Genomic DNA, 23,077 nt, shown 5'->3' on the forward strand with positions numbered 1-23,077 from the left:
CTTGTTATTGTGTGTACGACTACATGTTACGTAAAAAGTATCAGCGGGCCGCTAAAGCTGGAGGACAGACGACAAGGTTCGCGCTCGCTTTGAAACAGTTGGTCGTCTGTTCTGGCTTTTCTTCGCTTGGTCATGCATCGTGGGTGAGTAAAGATGTAATATACGTGAATGGAAACATTTTATGAAGATTTTACTTTGAGAACGCCTAATTTGCGTAGCCATATCCACGTTTTAGACGCAGCCTCTTACAACACCAGCCAACACGAGCCTCGCAGGCACATATACCGTCATTCCCATGACGGCACGGTGCCCCCTTAAGAAACTCCCATAGACGGTGGCGCCAGATTACCCTCTAGGTGTTATAGTGAGAAACTCTATGATCGTGGGTGAGTAAAGATGTAATATGCGTGAATGGAAACATTTTATGAAGATTTTACTTTGAGAACGCGTTATTTGCGTAGCCATATCCACGTTTTAGACGAAGCCTCTTACAACACCAGCCAACACGAGCCTCGCAGACACATACACCGTCATTCCCATGACGGCACGGTGCCCCCTTAAGAAACTCCCATAGACGGTATCGCCAGATTACCCTCTAGGTGTTATAGTGAGAAACTCTATGCGCATGGGCATAGTGCAAAATAGAGGAGGCACTGGCATAGACATGGGCACGACTGAAGCAACCATGGAGGAAGGCATGACTGAAGGTCAGAGCAATGCTTCCTTTACTATAAAAAAATAGTAATTAGTAAAAATGCTTCCTTTACTTCCTGTCCCTCTCCTTTTTACTCTTCCCCACCCGGGTTAACCCGGGTTGGAGTTACTGTATATGCTACCAAAGGTAGCATATTTGGTAGCAACTCTAACCCGGGTCGTCTGCGAGCGCTAGCTGCGGTGGCCGCTGCAAACCTAAATCACGTAGCCCTGCCTCCGAGGTTTTAACGGCGTCTGTTGCAATCTCGGAGGCAGGACTCACGTTCTCTCGTCAAGCCATTGGTCGAGAGCGCGCCAGCCTAGTAATCGTAACTTCCTCCGCAACAGGCAGGGTGGATGAATGGATGGATGATTGAGGCTCAACCCTTTGAATCGGGCGACGGCGGCGCGCGCCACCTAGCCTTTAATGGTTCTATATGCATGCATACCTATGTATTTACTCCTTTACTTTTGCGTTGATATTATCCACCAATCAGATAGTCTCCGTTTAGTTATTTCTACATGTTCAAAGTCTATTCTACTTTTACTGTCTTTAAAACCCAAAGCTTTGAATAGTTCCCCGTTAGATTCAACTGCAGGGTGAAATTGTTTACAAGCAAGTATCAGGTGTTCAGCCGTTTCCTCCTCCTCTCCACACGCCTCGCACACCAAATCTATCTCCTGGTATCTGGCTCGGTACGTTTTAGTCCGCAGTACACCTGTCCTGGCTTCAAACAACAATGAGCTTCACTTGGAGTTATCGTAAATATTTTCTTTGGCTATTTCTTGCTTAAACGCCCTGTATGTCTCCAATGCCGATTTGGTTTGCATCTCTGTTTCATTTTCTAGTTCGCTTCCTCCACCTCGTGTCAACATTCCTCGTGTATAAGTAACTGAAAACCTTCATAGCCCACCGAATTTCCCCCATTTTTCTCAATCGCTCCTCAAATGCTACCTTGCTACTAGCCTCTCTGCCCTCGAAAGAAGACCATCCCAGATACCCCTGCACTCCAAGATTTGGTGTCTTGCCATGTGCTCCCAGAGCGAGCCTACCCACACCACGTTGCCTAATTTCCAACTGTTGCCGGGTCTCTGCTCTAATACATAGAACTGCATTGGCAAAAGTCAGGCCTGGAACCATTACCCCCTTCCATATCCCTCGTACTACCTCGTACCTATTGTAGTTCCACAGTGCCCTACTCTTCATAATCGCTGCACTTCTGTTACCTTTAGTCGTTAGATATTTTTCGTACTCTATCAGATACTCAATGCCATTATTTATCCACACCCCAAGGTATTTGTATTTATCGACTATCTCCAGCGTGGCCTCCTGTATCTTATGCTCGCCGCAAATGTTATCATTAAAAATCATGACTGCTGATTTTTCTTTGCTAAACTTCAAGCCTAATCTGTCTCCTTCTGTACCACATATGTCCATTAATTCCTGCAGATCTTCTGCATTGTCAGCCATTAATACAATATCATCCGCGTACATCAGTCCTGGTAATGACTGTTCAATCAATTTTCCTTGTTTGAAAAATGATAGGTTGAAGCCGAGTCCGCTTTGCTGTATTTTGGCCTCTAAACCTTGTAGGTACAGAATATAAATATCAGAGGTGACAATGGGCACCCCTGCCTAAGCCCCCGCCGAATCATTACAGGCTCCGAAACCTGCTTTTTCCATTGTATAATCACCCGGTTACCTTTATAGATATCTTTTAAGGAATTGGTTACTCCATCTTGCACTCCTAAAGTTTCCAGAATGCCCCACAAGCCCTCTTGAAGTACACTGTCATAGGCTCCCTTGATGTCCAAAAAAGCCAGCCATAGGGGTCTGTGTTTCTTTTCAGCTATTTCAATGCACTGTGTTAGTGAGAACAGATTGTCTTCTAGCCTCCTATGCTTCCGGAACCCATTTTGTAGCTCTCCAAGTATCCCCTCGTCTCTACCCATGCCTGCAGTCTGTCCTTTATAATCTGCATAACCACCCTGTAAACCACTGACGTCACTGTTATAGGCCGGTAGTTATTTATGTCAGCTTTGTCCCCCTTTCCCTTATATATCATTCTCATCCTACTTAGCCTCCATTCGTCAGGTACTTTACCATCCATTAGCATTTTGCTCACCACCTCCCTCAATGCTTTCTTAGATTTCGGGCCCAATTTTTTTATTAACATAATTGGAATACCATAGGGGCCTGCCGATGTGCTACTTGGTACCCTCTTCTCAGCCCTTTCCCACTCTTTTTGTCCAAGCGAAAGCAGTGGGTTGACCGGGCTATCCCTCTCCGACGTACTGCATGTACCATTTCTCTGTTTTGTAAATTTTTCCCTCATCATGGTTCCTATATGCTCCATTGCCTCCTCTCCTTCTAAACGAGTACCTTGAGCTGTTACTATATACCTCTGCTCTAGGCTTGTCCTATTACCCAAGGAGTTCAGATGTTGCCAGAATTTTCTAGCTGCCTGTTTATCTTTTTTATTGCTTATTTTTGACAGCCATTGGGACCCTTTTGTCTTGATTTTCTCGTTGATCAAATAGGATGCTTCCCTTTTGCATTTTATGTAGTTTACCCATTTCCTCTCTACTTCTGCTTCAGGTTCTCCCTTACTTTTGGAATACCTGTGTTCCCTGGAGGCTTCCTGACGTTTCTTTATGGCCTTCATCCCACCAGCTCTTGAGTTTTCGTATCCCTTGCCTTGTTTTCCTGACTCGCGCCTTACCTAGCTCACGCTCAAATAGTCTCATTACCTTTGGGTAAGTCCAATCAGTTTTTCAGTACCCTCTGATATTTCCTCTTCAATTTGTTTGGCCGCTATTTCCACTTGGTCTTCTGAGTAAAAAATCACATCTGGCATTTCCTCGCGCGTCGTTCGTGCTTTAGTTTCCCTCTTAAAACTCAACTTGATACGTTTGTGGTCGCTTCCTATACTTCTGGAGCCCTGTTCATCTATATTCATGGCTCCTAATCTATCGTACATCCTATGTAACATTAACGCATAATCTATTGTCGAGTGTCGACCCCCTACCTCCCATGTTATGATCCCGTCACACTTTTCAGTAGAGTTACAAACAACTAAGTTAAGCCTCTCACACATATCCAGCAGCATGTTACCTGTGGAGTCTGTGTACCCATCCATATCTTCAACATGCGCATTCATGTCTCCTAATACAATTACTTCGCATCCTTTTCCTAGCTCATTGATGTCCGCTGCTATACAGTCCAACATTTTTTTGTTTTCCTCTTTAGCATTTGATCCTGTCCAAAGGTATACAAAGCCTAGAAGTGTTTTCGCCCCTGCTACTTTTCCTTTTAGCCATAAATGCTCCTTGCATTCCTGTTTGACCCTTTGCCAATTTGTATTTTTATGAATGAGTGCTCCAATTCCCCCGCCCTTTCTGCTACCCTGCACTCTGTTGCAGTATTCCCATGCATAATCAGGGTTACAGGGTGGTTGTTCCATGTCCCTAAGATGTGTCTCTACAAACCCATAAACCATTAAGTTCTCCTGCCTTAGTTGTTCTTCAATTTCCTCCCATTTTGGCCTATTTCTGCCACCTTGCATGTTAATGAACCCTATGTCTGACTGAATTTGGCTCTTGCGCTTATACCTGTCACCTCTCCTACAGTACCGATGTTTGCGTGTTTGTGGCTCCTGCCTCGAATCGTCCACGCCTACACTGCTTCTTTCAGGGCTCTGGGTCCCCCTAAAAAAGCTGTTGCCTGGCGACCCATCCTGCCCCCTATCCTTCCTTTTGCCAGTGGCACCACTGTAGTGAATGCCATCCTGCACAAAAGGCCGGAAGCCGGTTCCGTACACGTCCCTGTTGATCTCCATCACGCTGTACCCGAGTCGTCCGCTCAGACTCCTAATGACCCGATTGGCCTCAACCACCCTCCTTTCTACCTGGTAAGCCTGGCCCTGGACCTCTGGGATAGTGCATATGGTTACATGCACCCTCCCGGAGGCCTCTCTAAGCTTACTCAGCCCAGTCGCAATGTGCCTCTCAAGGTCCTGGCTTCTCCCCTTAAGCACGTCATTGAGCCCAGAATGCATAATGACCAAGCTGTCGCTCTCCGTACTGACCCCAACCACTTCCCGCGCCTTAGTCATTGCTTCCGCCATGCCCTCCCCTTCCGATCCTCCCCTTCCGTCCTCCCCTTGATCCTCCCCTTCCGTCGTTGCTCTTGGTCGGCGCCGGTGTGGAGCATCGCCGATTCTTCCTTCTGTCTTACAGGCTTGACATATTCTGTTGACAGTCTTGAGCGGTCGGCCGGTCATGGCCGCAATAGACCGTTGGCTGTATTCCTTCAACGCTAGGTCAATCATGTGCCGTCGCTCTTTGTCGGGTACACGCGCCATGGTGTGGCTCCCGAAGAAGTGAAAGAAAACCGCTCAAGGAATGTTTTTATACGCAAAACTGTATCAGCGTTATAAAAGCATGTGTGTTTTATTTTATGATCAAGAAATTCAACCAATCACAAACGTCTCAACCAGCGAGCGACGCAGAGCTCTTCTTTCGGCCGTTTTTAGCTGCACGGGCCCTTTCGCTCTGTTACACCGGGAACGCCGACGGCGGCGCGGTTAAACCAAAGGACGGGCGCATAAGAGCTGCGCTGTAAACAAAAGCACAAAAACTCCAGAGTTGGACAGCACGTCAGTATTCTTATCGTTACGCGCTCGGCATGTAGGGTTCACATCAGTGCGCCTTTCTTGACCTGTTATCACCACGTGTTGCAGATAGCTAACGCAGCAGATTGCGGGTCTAGAAGGGACAACAGACCGCATTGGTGGCAGGGAGTGCATCCGCTAATCTAACAGCCTTAGCCGCGAATATCTCATTCGCGAAATTACTGCCAGCGAGCGCTAGACTGCGCTGATTGTACAGTTCGGCACGCTTTCCCGTGTTCACGCTCATAAATTTTACGACTGTACGTCGATTCAGCCCACAATTGGGACAGTGTCTTGCCTTTCATTACCTATGCCTTCAATACCACGAGACACGAGACCACTGGTTACTCACCATTTTTCCTTCTTTATGCTCGTCCGCCGCGCTACACCCTCGACACAATATTTCCCTACTTCGCCCATGACAACGAATCAATTGATGAGATGCTCTGTCGAGCAGAAGAAGCGCGACGCCTCGCTAGGCTACGCACCCTGGCATCGCAGGACCGGTCAAAGATGCGCTATGACGGGCGTCACCGCCACGTTTACTTCGATCCTGGTGACCTTGTGTGGCTCTGGACGCAGTTGCGGAAGCGTGGCTTGTGCCAGAAGTTTCTCGCCCACTACGTCGGCCCCTACGTTATTATGGAGCGCCTCAGCGAAGTGAACTATCGTATTGCGCGTCTCACGAGCAATGGACGACGCTCGGCCAAGGCTGAAGTGACACACGTCGCGCGTCTGAGGCGTTACAACCCACGAGATGCCTGACTTGCCCGGCGGGCTTCGTCTGCCAGCGGGGGAAATGTCACGAGCTTTGTCATGAACCACGGCTGCCGCGCAGACAGCCAGAGGGAAAAAGTGGAAAACGACGTTAGCCAAGGCGTCCTGCTCGTTCGCTGCGGCTTCTGTCACTTGGCCAGGTTTTGGGTGATATTAGGCTTTACTAATCTTATTTCTTGAGCTCTCACTAATTCTAACGCCACCTTCTTCCTAGGCTGATGTCTAAAAACTCCCCAGGCAGGGGTTTGTCCCCATGGGCGGCCTCTATTCCAACGGATGAATTACCTCTAGATTTGTTCATCCGCAGTGGTGTGAGCAACATCCCGGTGGCTCTGGTTCCTTCAAATGGAGGCTTTATACGTCTAACCAACCCCCAGGCGATCCAGAAATCCCTGCAAGCTGCTACCTCTTCATACCAGACCATCACGGAAGTGAGGCAGTTCGGCCGAGGAGGTATCGTGTGTCGGTCACCAGACCAGTCCTGTGTCGCGGATTTGCTAAAGTGCTCGTCATTCGCGTCATTACCGGTGAGTGCCTTTATCCCTGCTCACCTCGCCTGCACTAAGGGAATAGTCAGAGGTGTCGATGCTGATCTTTCTCCCGCTGAAACACTTGAGAGATTGTCTGGGACTGGAGTAATTGCTGTTTACCGATGCACTCGAGTGGTAGACAATAAGCGGGTCCCAACAGAATCAGTGATTGCGACTTTTGCTGGAACTTCCTGCCCGTCAGAGCTAAAGGTGTGGCCCCTTGTGTTCAGAGTTGAACCCCTGGCGTCGCGTCCGATTCAATGCCGCAATTGCTGGCGATACGGCCATAGTACGGCAGGGTGTAAATCAAGACAACGTTGTTGCGCATGTGGGGGAGAACACGCTCAAAGTGATTGTAATGCCCAAGAAGAGCGATGCTGCCTCTGTGATGGAAATCATCCAGCCAATTATTTAAACTGTTCTGTTAGGGCTCAAGAGTTACAGGTGATTGAAATAATTGATCGTCGACGCTGCTCTAGGATGGAGGCCATAAACATTGTGAAAGAAAGGGCATCTGGCTATGCGGGGATAATAGGTAGACAAAATCTTACCCCGGACCGATCACTTACTGCAACTATAGAGGCCGCTGTGGAAAAGGCAGTTACAAAGGCTATGGAAAGGTTGGCAATGAGCCTTGGTGAATGTATCTCACAAGCCGTTTCTAGTCATTTATCTCATTTGATGCAAACTACCTGCCCAGCTCCTGTACCAACGCAAACAGTTGATCCTGAGCACCAAACTAATCATGAAAGATCAGACGCCAATCCTTGCAATAACGATATTGGACTTTCAAATCCCTCTTCTGCGGGTCCTACAACTTGTAATCTGGTTAATACAGATTTGGAGATGACAGAGGTAGAACAAAATGCTCGAGCATATAAAAGAACCATGTCGTCTATTAGTGAAGACTCCTCCTCCGGTCCTCACTCAAAAGCGAAGAAAAGTCAGTCCAGTGATGTGCTGAAGGATAACATTCTGCAGAAGGCAGTTTCGACTGCGGCACTTTCCAAAAAATAGGATCACTAAAAGTGCTTCAGTGGAACTGCCGCTCTTTATATTCTGCATCAGTAGATTTAACTTGTTTAACTTCTCAACTTAATCCTGATTTAATTATGTTACAAGAAACGTGGCTAAAACCTGAGAAATCTTTTCAACTGAAATTCTACAGGTCATTTCGATTAGACCGTCCTACAAGAGGCGGCGGGTTACTTACACTTATCTCATCTAAAATTTGCCATAAGGCTAAAATTTCATATCAAGTTTCTACTCCAGAGTGTGAAATCCTAGCTATAAAATTGGTTCTCCCGGGATGTGCTCCTTTTACCCTAGTTAATGCATATTTTCCATCTGGCGTACAGGACACTAGCACACTGGATAGTGTCATTAACTCTTGTGGACGTGACATTGTAATCTCAGGTGATTTCAATTCTCACCATATCTCATGGGGTTTAAGAACAGATTTGTGCGGCACCCGATTGTGGAACTGGTCGTTGGACAATCGCCTCACGTGTGTAAACTCCGGATCTATTACGTTTGTTAGAGGCCGATCTTACTCTTCACTAGATCTTACATTCTCTGGCCCGAGTCTCTCCGTAACTTCTTGGTCGACTATTGATTGTTCGACAAGCAGTGATCACCTTCCGATAGTATTTGACGTTGCACGTCCGGTAACATTTATAGGTGACCAGGTTCGAACCTTCATAAATTACAACATTTTTAAAAAATGCCTACGAAATGTTCTTTCATCTCTGTCTGATGCGCCTACAGAACAAAAAACCACGATTATCTGTTCCGCTTTGGAAAGTTCTCAAAAAAAGGCTCAATTTGAGATTGGATTGAATAAAAGAAATTCTTACAGTCCTTGGTGGAATGAAGAATGCACTCGAGACTACAGAAAGAGAAAAGCTGCTTGGAAAAAATTATTGCATAACCAGAGTCCCCAAAATTGGAGTGACTATAAATTTTTTCGAGCTGTCTTTAAACATACAGTTTCTAAAGCCAAATATGAATTCGACTGTAAGCATTTTGATTTCTTATCTAACAATAAAAATAGGCGTGCATTGTTCCGTTTTCTCCGCGGTAGGAAAATTCTTCCGCGCCAAATTAATATTGACTCTATAATCTTAAGTAGCGATGAAATGAAACAATCACTAGAAGAAATCGCGAAGGGATTAGAAATTAGATTTTCTTCTGTCTTACCAAGTGGTTCTCGCTTACGAAGGGCATCAGATGATTTTACAGAAATCTCTATGTTAGAATTGGCTGAAATCGTGGAGCGACTTCCAGATTCAGCTCCCGGTGTGGATGGGGTAACATCTACTATGATCAGAATTTTATTTAAGGAAGCTCCTGATGACCTTTTGGCTATTGTAAATTACTCAATTCGCTTCTCATGGATTCCGTCTGCGTGGAAAATTGCTAAAATCATCCCTATTCTTAAAAATCATGGGGAAGGATATACAATAGATAACATTAGGCCAATTGCGCTAACTTCAAATTTGGTTAAATTAATTGAAAGAATTCTATATGCCCGCATGATTAAATTTATACAGAACAAGGACTTGCTTAGCCCCTGCCAAATTGGATTCCGACCATCATGTTCAATTTGGCATGCTCACGTGGACCTAGAAAGTAGAATAAAATTAGCACGACGACAGAGGCAAATAGGTGCTCTTGTGACATTAGACATTTCCAAAGCCTACGACAGTGTAGAACACTTAATTTTATTAGATATATTGCGAAATCTAGACATTCCAAATTATTTTTCAAACTGGATTGGTGAGTTTTTAAATGGAAGAACATTTTACTGCAGTCTGAGAGGCGTTTCCTCTAGTATATATAATCAATCACGAGGTGTTCCTCAAGGAGCTGTCACTTCACCATTACTATTTAATATTCTGATGTGTTCCATTCCTCTTCATCAAGATGTACAAACATACGTATACGCGGATGACATTGCTTTCTTCGCATCAGACAGTGATATTCACTCTCTATATTATCGACTACAAAACTACCTCAACGCCATAGAAACCTGGTTAAACAAAATTCGCCTTTCACTTAACGTTAGAAAATCCTCGATATTGGTTTTTCCTCTTAATAATCCCGTTAATATATCGATATCTTATCGCCTCGAGACTATACCTCAAGTGGAGTCGGTGAAATACTTAGGTGTAGTATATGACGGTTCCCTCAACTGGCTCGGCCATATCGACCATATCGTTAAAAAAGGAGTACGAGCAGTTGGTATGCTACGTAAGCTGTGCAATAGTCGGTCCGGAATGCGGAGAGATCCACTTTTAATGATATACAAAATGTATGTGCGGCCCATTTTAGAATTTGGATGTGTTTTATTTTCTGGTGCCCCAGCTTATAAATTACGTCCCCTTGTTCTACTTGAGCGGGAAGCCCTACGACTGTGTTGTGGATTACCGAAATATGTTGCCAATAACATATTACACCAAGAAGTCAGGTTGCCCTCAATATTGTGTAGATTTCGGTTACTGACGGTGCAAACAGTCTTGAAATTGTATGACTCCCCTATTAGAAGATTGAAATACATATTCATTTCCCAGCCTGCACTTTTCTTCGGAGTACACTGGCATCGTTTTCATACACCACAGGTGGTCTTCGTACAAACATTGATAAACCCCTTAAATGTACGTCTTTGGGAGGTATCGCCTATTTGTGATGTGCGAGAGAACCTAAAAATTATATATGATGACATCTACCCAAATAATGCAAAACATCTTCCTTATAATATATTAAACGGCTTATTACAGGACCATTTATTGGGTTTATCTATAAGTACGGTCATTGCGACAGACGCCTCACAGTGTGAAGAAAAATCTGGAATTGGCATTTTCTCTCCCGCTCTAAACTGGTCATTTGCAATCAGGATTCCGGACTTTTATTCCGTATTTTTGGCTGAATTTCTAGCTGTAGTCCTAGCCTTACGCAAACTAAATTTGTCAACATCGGCGGTAGTAATTATAACAGATTCTTTATCCTTATGTTCCTCGCTAACAGCAAATGGTGTCACTAACCTTTTACGTACATTTCATTTTCTAGTACCTGCCCACATAAATTTAATTAGATTGCTTTGGGTGCCTGGACATAAAGGATTAGTCATGAATGAAATGGCTGACAGTCTCGCGAGAGCGGCCCTCAGTGGCCCTGTATTACCATTACTTCCTACAATAGCTTACCTGACGACTACTAGATTCAGGAGATATACAATTACTCAAGACTTTTTGAACCCAGCTGTAGCAAATTTTTCCGAGTATCGACACCTCCTATTCCCTTGGCCTAAAAATTCCTTTCACACAAGAAAAACTGAAGTCATCTTTACCCAATTACGTTGTCGAATACCAAAATTAAACTTTTATCGTCACAGGGCTGGTCTGGTGCCCTCCCCTCTGTGCCCAGTCTGTGGAGAAGATGAAACAATCGATCATTTTTTCATATTCTGCCGCCGTTTCACTTCTTTAAGAAAAAATCTAGAATCAAGATTTACACAGCTTGGTTTGAGCTTTTCAATTATAAATATCCTTTCTCTAGGAGCCTCCTCTCTTGGACAGTGCCACAGGGATATTTGCTCAACCGTGGAGGATTTTATAATTGCTACGAAGAGGTTGTCTTGAATTATTAAACATTTTATTTTTGTTCTTTTCCTCCAGTTAGCTTTACCATTTACAGTTTTTTAATAAAGATAGCCTAATTTCATCCAAATCTTGGCCAATCCCCCACAGTGGGTGTGCGCCATCGCTCAAGGAATACCATACCATACCATACCATGCCGCGCGGCGCTGTGTATGCTGGCGAAGGAAAACCTTGGACCTCCGTTGGTGCAGCGCGTCGGCTCAAAGCTCCGCCATCTCGTCAGCCAGGGCTGCGATTTGGCGTTGCAATGGGTTCCAGCGCACATCGGCCTGCAAGGGAACGAAGCCGCGGACGCTCTCGCAAAGCAGGCTCACTCCCTGCGCTTCCCCCTGGCTACCTCGGTCAGCGGCTTCGACGTGGCCAAAGCAACCATTCTGCGAACGCTCCGTGCGCAGCACCCGGACCAGCGCGTCGCCGCGGGTGCGTCACTTCGGCTCCTCCCCCGCGTGGGCTTCTCCCGGGCGGACCGCTCTTTCTTGCTTCGCCTGCGCGTCGGCTGCTACAGGACGGCTGCTAGAACACACAGGCTGCAGGGAATTGGCGACCCCGCGTGCAGCAACTGCGCCGATTTGGAGACGCTCGACCACTTGTTACTTCGCTGCCCTGCCTTCGATGTGGAGCGCACGGACTTGTGTACAGTCTATCGGCGACTGGGACTGACTTACGATACGGCGACCGCGCTGCTATTCCCTGCAGCCCACTCGTCCATCGTGAAGCACGCTCTTTCGGCACTGCTAGACTACTGCAATGCGACGCACTTGAGAGCGCGGCTCTGAGCCCCGCACTCACATTCTTTTTTTGCCCCTTGCCACTTTCGTCCTGTCTTTCTCTCCTTCATCCTTTTCTTCCCATTCCCCCTTCCCCGTGCAGTGCTGTTGAGGTGTCCTCCTGTGAGAGACAGTTACGGCGCTGCACTCATCTCTTCCGTTTCCTTTCCAAAAATCACTTCACACACATTAAACACCTTGTGTGTAACAATATATATATATATATATATATATATATATATATATATATATATATATATATATATATATATATATATATATATATATATATATATATATATATATAATGTCTGACGACCCACGGTGTTCGGTCGTGCATGTGACGTGTGACGCCGAACGAACACACCGTGGATTTTATAACTGTACCTTGCACCGTGTTTTTTGTCTCTTGTTTTATATTAACAGCTATTGCATTAGCTGGTATACACGGTATATATGTCGCGCAGCCTCATTGTTCGTGAATTTAAATTTGTGTAATTGTTTGGAAGTGTTGAGTTATTGTAGGGCTCGCACGACCGAATAGTTCAAGGGCATATCGCTATAATCAGTATACATCGACCGGATCGCAAGATGTAGATCTTGATGGAACAGAATAGAAGGTCATTGGGAAGGACTCGTTGTTGGGCTAGTTGGTGTTTGCTGAACGACATAATCTAGCGCGAAGGCACATAGGCGCACGTCAAAGGCGCAGTAGCGCCTGTGAGGTGTGTCTGTGGGTATTTCTTGTGATTGTGCCATCGCGCTAGAATACGTCGTTAGTCATTAGGGAACCATAGTCGCGGCTGGCGAAGGCCTCCTTTTTTATTTCTGGATATTTCTATTTTTTATTTCTGTCTATTGGTACTTGTCATTTACATATGAGCGTGCAATAATTGACGCTCTTCTCCATTCACACACTACAGGGCAAGTAGCTCCGCACCACGCACAATTGCGGCCAATTGAACTGATTACATTGCAATTAATTTGCGACAAAAAACCCACCACAGTAAACCCGTAGAGCCGCCAAATATGGCCGCATCGCTTGTCCCATTGTAGGAGCAGGCATCACCAATGAAGCCTCGGCTGATAGCTCTTGAACGGCCCGTGACTCTTGTAGTGCTGTTGAATTCGTTTCCTCTGTGGGCCACGAGGTTGAAAGGGCGAGGTGAGATACAAGAGGACACATTGCCTTCTCTGTGCTGCCGCTTGGTGATGAGTGAAAGATGCCCATCACCATAACTTTTTGCAGAGGTGAAAGTGCTGCACGGGCGTCTGTCAGGTCGTTCGACCCATTTAGTTGCCGAATGGTAGAAAAAAGTGTCTCGACAGGGTCGCTGGAGAATTTTGAAGTCAACACATAAAGGAAACCCGAACGGAGGAGGAATTGTGTGCACCGGCCTGTGGACATTGCGGTGACCTGCAAAGCTTTGTGTGTTTCAAGAGATTTGAATGCCCTCTTGGGGGTGCTGCGGCCTTCCACGATGCGAAGAAGGGCAAAAGTTCTTTTTCCAGCCACAGCAACCTGAAATGACATAGTACTGTAAAAAAAGCAATAGCATTTAGTTAGAAAGACTGTGGAGGTATATAATGATACCTGTCATCATCTGGAGAGCTGAACGGCATCCTGTTTGGGTCCCGGCTTACAATGTGAAATGTGGTACTTCTGATGTTGTGTGTAGTGAACAGTGGCGTAGCCAGAAATATCGTTCGGAGGGGGGGGGGGGGGGGCGGCTCACAATACAGCTCGGCCTCCTCTTAAGAGGAAACATTAGGTCGGATGCTCCTATCTAAATACATGTAGAAGGAGAATTCGTTTTTCTCGGCAACCATTTCACCAAATTTGATGAGGTTTGTTGCATTTAAAAGAAAAACTTAAATTCTAGTGATTGTTTGTTTCGCATTTTCGATTTAGGTCGTCAATATTTTATTGAAGAGTGGCAAAATCGAACATTTTCAGAAAACGTAACAATAAAGTTTACAACTCTGTAAATCAGCAATGAAAATTGATATCACAATTCTGTGAATTGCACATAATAGTACATCTACAGCGGACAAAATTTATGTTAAACATGAGTCTCAAAAATTAAGTATTATGGAAATACGGCTTTTGCAGAACCCTTGTACATAACATAACCGATTCACATAATATACAACTAGACATATCGAATTTGTCCGCTTTGAATGGTGTAATGGATGCCGTTTACAGAACCGCGATATGTGTTCTTGATGCAGAGCTATTTGTAAAGTTCCTGCTTCTATTTTTTTTAAAGTTTCGAATTTTTCAAAATATTTTAAACAATGTTCGGGCCCTAAATCGAAATTCTGCTTCCAACAGACACTAGAATTTAACTTACGCTCTCATATGCAACAAATTTCATTAAAAGAGACTCGGAAGTTATCTAAGAAAAGCGTTTCCGCGTTTTACATGTATCTGAATAGGCCGCGTCGGAGTTGGGCCCGAGCTAAAGCTTCCTCTTAAACGATTTGCCTAGGAATCAAATACATGAATAATAACTGCTTTGCCATTGCCAAAGATCCTGCAAACGAATACTTGAACGCTACGCACTGTCAATACAAGCATAATATGTATTTTTTTCATAAAATATTATACTCGTATGTGCCAAAAATTGTGCCCAACATAACTGATGTCAATGCTTCCATGTTTTTGTCTATTTAGTAAGTAAAGAAAATATCACACGAACTTTAGAACTACATCAGTTCGAAACCAGCAAAGCAGTGCATGCTGCTGATATGAAAAATGTAAAGGCCATGAAATGAACAAGTTGAGGACAAATATGTTAATGAAACTTTGTCATTCAAGAACCGTGTTTACATTCATGTACGTATGCAACGGCCTGTGAAAAATCTCAATGACGCTGTCATTTGTTCTAATGTATTACGCAGGAGCAGCTGTCATCGGTCGTGTATCGTGAGTAATTGCACTGAAATTAGAGTCGCAACAAAGAGCACGTATAAAAAGCAGGAGTTCTGCAGAATATACGAGGGCGAGTGAAATGAAAGTGAGCCAATGCGAATATATGACAAACGGGGTAAAAGTAGCCTCCATGAGCATTTAGACATTTGTCCCGTTGACTAACGAGTCGCGTAATTCCCGTCTCATAAAGCTCCTTGGGTCGTTGCTTCAAAACGTCTGCAACTGACTTTCACGTCATCGTCCGAGACGAATCTGGTTCCCTTGAGCTGTTTTTTCGGTTGCCCCAAAATGTGTAAGTCGCAAGGCGACAGGTCTGAGCTGTATGGCGGATGTTGCAGCTTTCCCGCTTGAACTTTGCCAGTTTTGTATTAATCACATCGGCGACGTGGGGACGGGCATTGTCGTGGAACAAGATGACCCCATTCGTGAAATTTTCACGTTGTTTGTTCTTGATTGCGACACGCAGCCGATCCGGCGTTTCACAATATCGAAAACAATTGATAGTCTCTCAAGATTTAGCAAATTCTATCAGTAATGGCCCCTGACAATCAAAAAATAAAAGTCAATAACACCTTTCCGGCGGAAATGACGGCCTTTGCTTTCTCTGGGGGTGATGAATTTGAATGTTTCCTTTGTAAGCTTTGCCGCCAAGTTTCAGGCTCGTAGTAGTGGCATGATGGTTCGTCTCCGATCACAATTGCAGACAAGAAATCGTCACCCTTATTGTGATACCGGATCAGATGAGTAAAGGCCGAACTTCTCCGTATTCTGGCGGTGGTTCAAAATCTTGGGCATCCATTGCACACACAAGAGCCGATAACCGAGATGTTCATGAATTATGGCATGAACGGTGACGGTGAACCGAACCGTGACTGATGTTCACATGCTCTGCAAGTTCATCGATGCTTATCCTCCGTTCTTGTGTCATCAGCTCATCAACCTTTGCAATTTTGTTAGCGGTGGTCGCACGATGGCTTTGGTCTGGTCTGGGATCGTCTTTGCAACTTTCACGTCCTTCTTTGAACCGTTTGTTCTAACTTTTCACAGTGGCCAATGAAATGCAATGTTCAATGTACACGGCAGCCATACGGTGACTAATTGCTTTTTGGGAAACACCTTCAGCTGTCAAAAACCTCACGGCACCACACTGCTCAACTTCTGGAGCGTCCATTATGTCGCGCAACCATGTTCTACTCAGTGTATGAGCGCATTAAAGAACCTGCGTGTCACTTTTTAAAATGCGAGATGCCTGCGTGATACGCGCAGGCCTTCCAGATAATGAACAGAACCATAATTGCGCAGGGTGGGTAGGCTCACTTTCATTTGACTCGCCCTCGTACATTAGAAATGTGAAGATACAATGGAATATATGAATGCGAAGATACAGCTTGATAAAGGGCAAAAAAGTGCCACTGGCAACAAAGTTCACTGCACGTATGCACAAAACCTCACAACAAGGTATCTAAGCGTACGTATAAGTCTCCAATAAATCTACGTATCTAAGAAAAAGTCACGGTATATAATGGGGCAAACAAGGCAAATAAACATGTTGCGCAATCACAGATTCACAGAATCCTAGATCCCTCCCCCATTCCATCCACTCCCCCCGATGTATCGCGCGCGACGGAAGGCGGCGCGCTTGCTCCTCACTTTTCTCCCTTGCGCACACAAGACTGAGCCCCCATCATTGGCTCACCCATTCCCCCCACCCCCCACACGCTTTCACTCGCACATACAGCATGCGGCGCGCGGTCACGATGTTATCACCCTCGGACATTATGCGGAACATGAGTGCGATGGCGACGGCAGGAATGCGCCTAGAGTGTCCATATAATTGCGCAATAATATAAGAGTATCCGGCGGCTGAAGCGTCCCATGGTCCATTACTTTCCGCAAAAGAAGTAACAAAATCGAACTTTCACCATGCGACAATTCGCTGCGCTGCAACAACGTTTTTCTCTCCTTTTGTGGGATGGGGGCACCGAAATGAAGAAAAAAAAAACGCGAAGGAAAGTATGTTGTTCACAATCGAATGCCTATTTTGGGCAACTAATGTGGCTATTAAAGGAATATCGAAGGAAACACGAGACGCTTGGTCCACCAAGAACCATGCGCATACTGCTCGGTATCCTACACCGGCGAGACAAGACTTTCTCGAGAGGTTGCGCTCAAGCGAACGCGGTGCAATCCGTCAAGTTCCCACAGTGATGGCGGCGAGCGACCATTGTTTCTTTTTCTCGTCTGCTAGCTAGAAAGCGTCCAAAACTCTGCCAGGCGAAAGTGCACTCGCCCAGAGAAAATCGAACGCGCACCGGAGTGCGCCACGCGGTGGTCGGGGCGACACGAGAAAAGCGCATGGCGCTCTGGCTGGCTCTGGCAGCCCGCGGGTAGGAGAGCGAGAACACACACAAAAAAAAAAGAGGGGAGAGAGAGAGAGAGAGAGAGAGAGAGGAAGAGGCTCAATGCGTCTTCGCGATTAAAAGTCAAAGTAGAAAAAATAAATAAGAACGTAGTTACCTTGGCTGGCTTTAGTGTCTTCACTGGATGCTTTGGCGCAGGTGAAAAAAAATGTTGACATTTGTTTATGTGGCATGGCGGCACGAATGAACCACCACAACGATTCGTCTCATCGGGCCTCACTGCTGGCTTTGGCAACTTGTCTGATAGCGTGTTGATTTGGCTTGTCTCTTTGTATGGCCTGATGTACGACTTTGGAAAAGTTAATGAACCTTTGACGTCAAATATTTACGGGAACATTAAACTTACAAAGTTCCGTAACTGAAAATCTAAAGCACACGTTTGGAAATGTCAATGCACCTTTCACATGAAACGTTTATGAGAACTTTATACCTATAAAGTTTCAGAATTGACATCCACGCGCTCCATAGATTCCATGATAGAGTGTAGATTCCGCGGCCTCCGCGAGATGCCGCGGCGATACCCGTTCGCCATCAAAACGTCCTTGAAACTTTGTGCTCGGATGGGGCTGCTTGTGTTAAGTGACTCCCGGTGCATGGGCGTGGCCGCGAAATACAGCCCGAGTTCGCAATTTTTGCCGCGAAATGGCTTTTCGAGCCTGAAAAAGACGTTCTAGACAAAATCCAAAATGATTTCCGGCGCCGGGGGCTGCTTTGGTCGGCGGTGCATGGACAGCACGAAAAAAAATTGGAGGGGGGGGGGTGGCTGAAGCCCCATAAGCCTCCCCCTCCCCCTGGCTACGCTCCTGATAGTGAAACATCTGAATACCGTCTCCATGTACTGGATTGTTGGCAGACTGTCTTCGAATCCTGTTATCGCAAATCTTCTGTCATATTACTGAAGGTACCACAGCGCAGCTGTAACCTAGAGCGAATAAAGGGAGTGGAAAAGTTATGACGTAATAGTTCTGCGGAAACCCGCAAGGTGGAGAGAATTAATTAAGGAAAACTCAGGCATCCACCCATTCGTAGCAGCAGCTACAAAGGAAACCCATACGGGTTCTACGAAAGAAAAAATTAAAATAGATTCCAGCAGAAAAACAGATTCCAAGGTATGCAGACACGCCGCATACCTTGGAATCTATTTGAAGCGGTTAATCGAATGCTATCAATTTTTCCGTTTCGTTTCTCCTTACTTGCATAAAGGAAACTGACACGAGTGCATGTGCTCTCGCTGACACGTGCTGCACAACGCGACGCACACAGCGGTCATATCGAAGCGTAGTACGCGTATACGTACGGAAGTATACGTGCGATTGTAGCCTAATGGTTCGTGCATCGCGGGCTGATGTGCTGCGAGACATAATTCATTTTCTTTAAGTATAATCTAGTCGGAGAGAAAGCAGCGCCACCCACTAGCCACATACAGGAACGTCCGGGAGAACCCTGATATAAAGCTTGGCTTTAAAATCATGCTTTTGCTAAAATCAAAGAGTAGGTATATGGAGGTTTCCTTCTTCGTTCAAGAATTTGGAGGCAGTGATCGGAAGAGTAAACATCAAAGTGCGGAAATCCATGAATATCGCGCGGCCGACTATTGGCCAGGATATTTTCCCTAGTGTCCTCAACCATGCGCTTTCCCCACCTTTGCGCTTAGTTCTTCTGGAAGTTTCGCTGTCGAAGAGCATCGTGTGAATTATGGATGGTACTCTTCGCTCTCCCGATATTCTGATCAAAGTCGCAAAACGCCTACATAAACGCTACAATAAGTTGACAACCCCTCAATGCAATGGAATATAGATGTACAGGGCGGCAAACTAACAGGCACAAATATCATTATTCTTTTTCTTTTTCATCTCCTCTACAATCGTTAATCCCCTTCCCATTCTTATGCAGTGTAGCATGTCAGCGGAATCGTACACACACCGGCGAAAAGACCTGTCGGTATAATAAATGCCCCCCCCCCCCTCATCTCTCCTCTCTTTGTTAAAAAAATCGCAACTGTCTATGACGCTAAAACCAACGTAGGTTTTTTGAACAACCTGAAGGAGCTTCAATCTTGTGTTATGCCCTCCTGATCAACTAAACTTACATCAATTATGAAATAATTTTAATGACGGAATTTACGGCAAAATCGGTGTTTAGAACACATGAGTAAAATGAATTTAAGTTATCTGGAGCAAGATATGGTCAATCAAATATATTGTTTGTGCTCAGAAAAGACGGCCAAGGAAAAAAAAATCCCGCTGATGTGGCCTCACAATTGCTCTCCACAGTAAAGGCGCGCTCAGAAATACTGACAAAGAACTAAACGTCATCGGTGGTTATCAATTTGACGAGGCGTTTTGTCACGGTATGGCCACTTTAAATGAGCCAGCGCGACCAGCCAGCGCACAGCTAGGACAGTTTTGTGATAGAAGCAATATGAGGAAGTCAAGTTACTCCAAGTTAAGAATGGCGCATCGCATGCAATTGACAGTTATCTTCGAAAGTGTGCTCAGGTGTAATGTTATACCGACATATTTGTCATAGATGTGATCTATGTAAAGTTGGTTTTGTGATTAACACAAATTACTAAAGCGCACAAATGTACTCGATGTTTATTTGAGATCCCAATGAACCTATTCATAGGGAATGTACACGAAGTTTCATATTTCTTCTCTTTAAATATGCTTAATTGCTACATTATAGCTACGGTACCTGCGGATATACCGAGCGGGAATATTTAGCCTGCTCAGCAAGTACTATAAATGTTCCGTGGAAATATTCTGCCCTAGGATTCCAGCAGCTTTATGCATATCAATATCGAAAGAAATATAAGCCGGCACGTGCCGCACCTTCTCTCTTTGGAAACTAGCGCTATCAATTTTAACAGAAAATGACAGGCTTGTTTCAGGCGCAGTCGAAATATGTATTGCGCTAAAGTCATACCGCAATAATGGCAACTAATTTCCAAGCTAACATGAACGCATTTCTTCATGCATTTAAATATATACGCAGATGTCCACATAGACGCCTTATACGTAAGGTAAACCAAGGAATTGCGGGAATTCGTGAATTCGAAATAATCCTGCAAGATTTTTTTTTCCTGGAAAAAAGAAAAGTTGGACCTAAAGCTCATATAATATTTTGTCTATAGGTTAATTTGTCACGGAAGTGTGCGTCACGCATTGGATGCACGGAAATAAGAGAGGTGGCATCTTCATGATGTCACTAAATACCTTTCAGGTTTAGTTATACATGCCTGAGGGGCGAACACGTCTTGGGCCCTCTTGACGCTCATTTTCTCGAAATTTGTCGGGTACACATGTTTCCGCGTCAGGTTCCGCACAAGGTTGAATGAAGGTTGTCTTTCTATTATGTCCAGTAGCATTCTTAAATATTTCGGGCTGTAGTACTGTCCGCCGTTGCACAGCACACTATTGGTGGATATTTATTTATTTATTTTCAATACGGCCTGTCTCTTTATCGAAACCACAGCAGGTGGGCATATTGTTACAATGTAAGCATTGGTACAGCATTTTTCATAGAACATGTGTATACCAAGTACAATAAACTAGATAGGCTACATGTAGCTACACAGTACAGTCTGGAAAAATACAAAATGCAAACAAAGAAGGACATCGTTTCATGCATATAATTAGTGAAGTCAACTATAACGATAAAACAGATGTAAATACAATAAATTGTCATTCAATACAATCTTGTGAAATATAAATGCAACACAACCATTTACAAACTAACAGTGTATAGCTTAATGCAATCTAACATAACATAACATAAGAGATAGATCTAAACAATGTAAAAAACAAATTTGCATAAGACTAAAATATTTCTAGCAGTTATTCCTTACTATTTTCTATCACGTTACTAAAAATTGAAGGCGAGTCTATGTCGGCTATTGCTGAGTCGAGGTGGTTGCACTCTCTAACAGCAGTAGGGAAAAAAGAGTATCTAAATGTGTCCCTTTTACAAGGGTACTACACTAACATTTTATTATGCTTATGGCGTGAAATACGGGACGTAGAGAAAGTGAGGTATTTTGAAGAATTTATGTTAAAGCGGTTGTGCAACAGGTTGTGTATGAATTTTAGCCGAGCTTGCTTTGCTCTGTTTACCAGTGTGTCCATTCCGGAGGAAGCCAGAAGTTCTGTGGGCGAGTCAGTGGTTTTGTATTTGTACTTGTTGTGAATAAACCGTATTGCTTTCCTTTGAACTCTTTCCACTTCGGCTATGTTTGTCTTTGTGTGAGGAAACCAAACCGTGTTGGCGTATTCTAGTACTGGCCGCACAAAGGTTTTATAGCATAGCAGTTTGATATGATTGGGAGCAGATTTCAGGGACCTTTTAAGGAAGAAAAGCTTACGGGTGGCTGCTGAAGTGATGTTGGCAATGTGCTTGTTCCACTTCAAGTCAGATGCTAGAGTCAGTCCTAGATACTTGTGTTGCTGAACATTAGTTAGGGGTGTACCATTGAGAAAGTAGGTGTATTCTGACTTAATCTTCTTTGTTGTTACTACCATTGTTACTGATTTCTTGATGTTAATAGACATTTGCCATTGTTCACACCAGGCATTTATCTCGTTAAGACATCTATTCGAAGTAAGGTGATCTTCATAACTTATTTCTTTATATATAATGTAATCATCAGCAAAAAAGCTTTATGCTGCATGCTATGTTATTCACGATATCATTGATGTAAATTAAAAATAGTAAGGGCCCCAAGACCAAGCCATGAGGAACGCCAGATGTGACAGGAACTGTATCAGATGATGCTTCATTAGGGAAAACGAACTGTGAACGTTGTGATAAAAAATCCTTAGTCCAGGCTGTAATGCTTCCATTTCCAATAACTGACTCCAATTTTGCAATTAGCTTGCTGTGACACTTACAGTCGAATGCTTTGCTAAAATCTAGAAATATTATATCTGTTTGACCCTGGTTGTCAATAGTCTGTGCTAGGTCATGTATAACTTCAGTCAACTGTGTTACTGTTGACATCCCGTGCCGAAATCCATGCTGATTGGCTGTTAGTATGCCATTCTGTTCAAAATATGTTGTTAGGTGTTTTAAAATTATATGCTCTAGTACCTTGCATGATGTACTAGTCAGTGATATCGGTCTGTAGTTGGAAGGAGAGTTTGTGTCACCTGATTTATGGATTGGTATTATCTTTGCTTTTTTCCAGTCATCTGGCACACGTCCGGTTGAAAGTGATATGCGATAGATAATGCCAAGATACCTGCTGCACCATTCTGCGTATCGGTTTAAGAATTCGTTCGGGACGTCGTCAGGGCCACTAGATTTTTTCGTGTCTAATCCGAGTAGGAGGTTAAAGATTCCTGAGTCAGTTATGTTTAGTGAGTCGATGGTGAAACCTGTAGGAATTATTGGGCGGACAAACCCGTTATCTGCAGTAAATACCGATTGGAAGTACTTGTTGTATGCATTAGCTTGAGAAACTTTTTCATCGTGGGGCCGTTCTGGCGTGACTACTTTGCGTGCACGGAAGTGATTCCAAAATCTGTGTGGATTACCTTTTACGAAGTTAGGCAGGATAGTATTAAAATATTCTTTTCTGAAGTGGCTTAGTCTGATTTTAAGTTCTGCCTTGGCGGTAATCAAC

Source organism: Dermacentor albipictus, chromosome 1 (genome assembly GCF_038994185.2).
Source record: "Dermacentor albipictus isolate Rhodes 1998 colony chromosome 1, USDA_Dalb.pri_finalv2, whole genome shotgun sequence".
NCBI lineage: Eukaryota > Metazoa > Arthropoda > Arachnida > Ixodida > Ixodidae > Dermacentor > Dermacentor albipictus.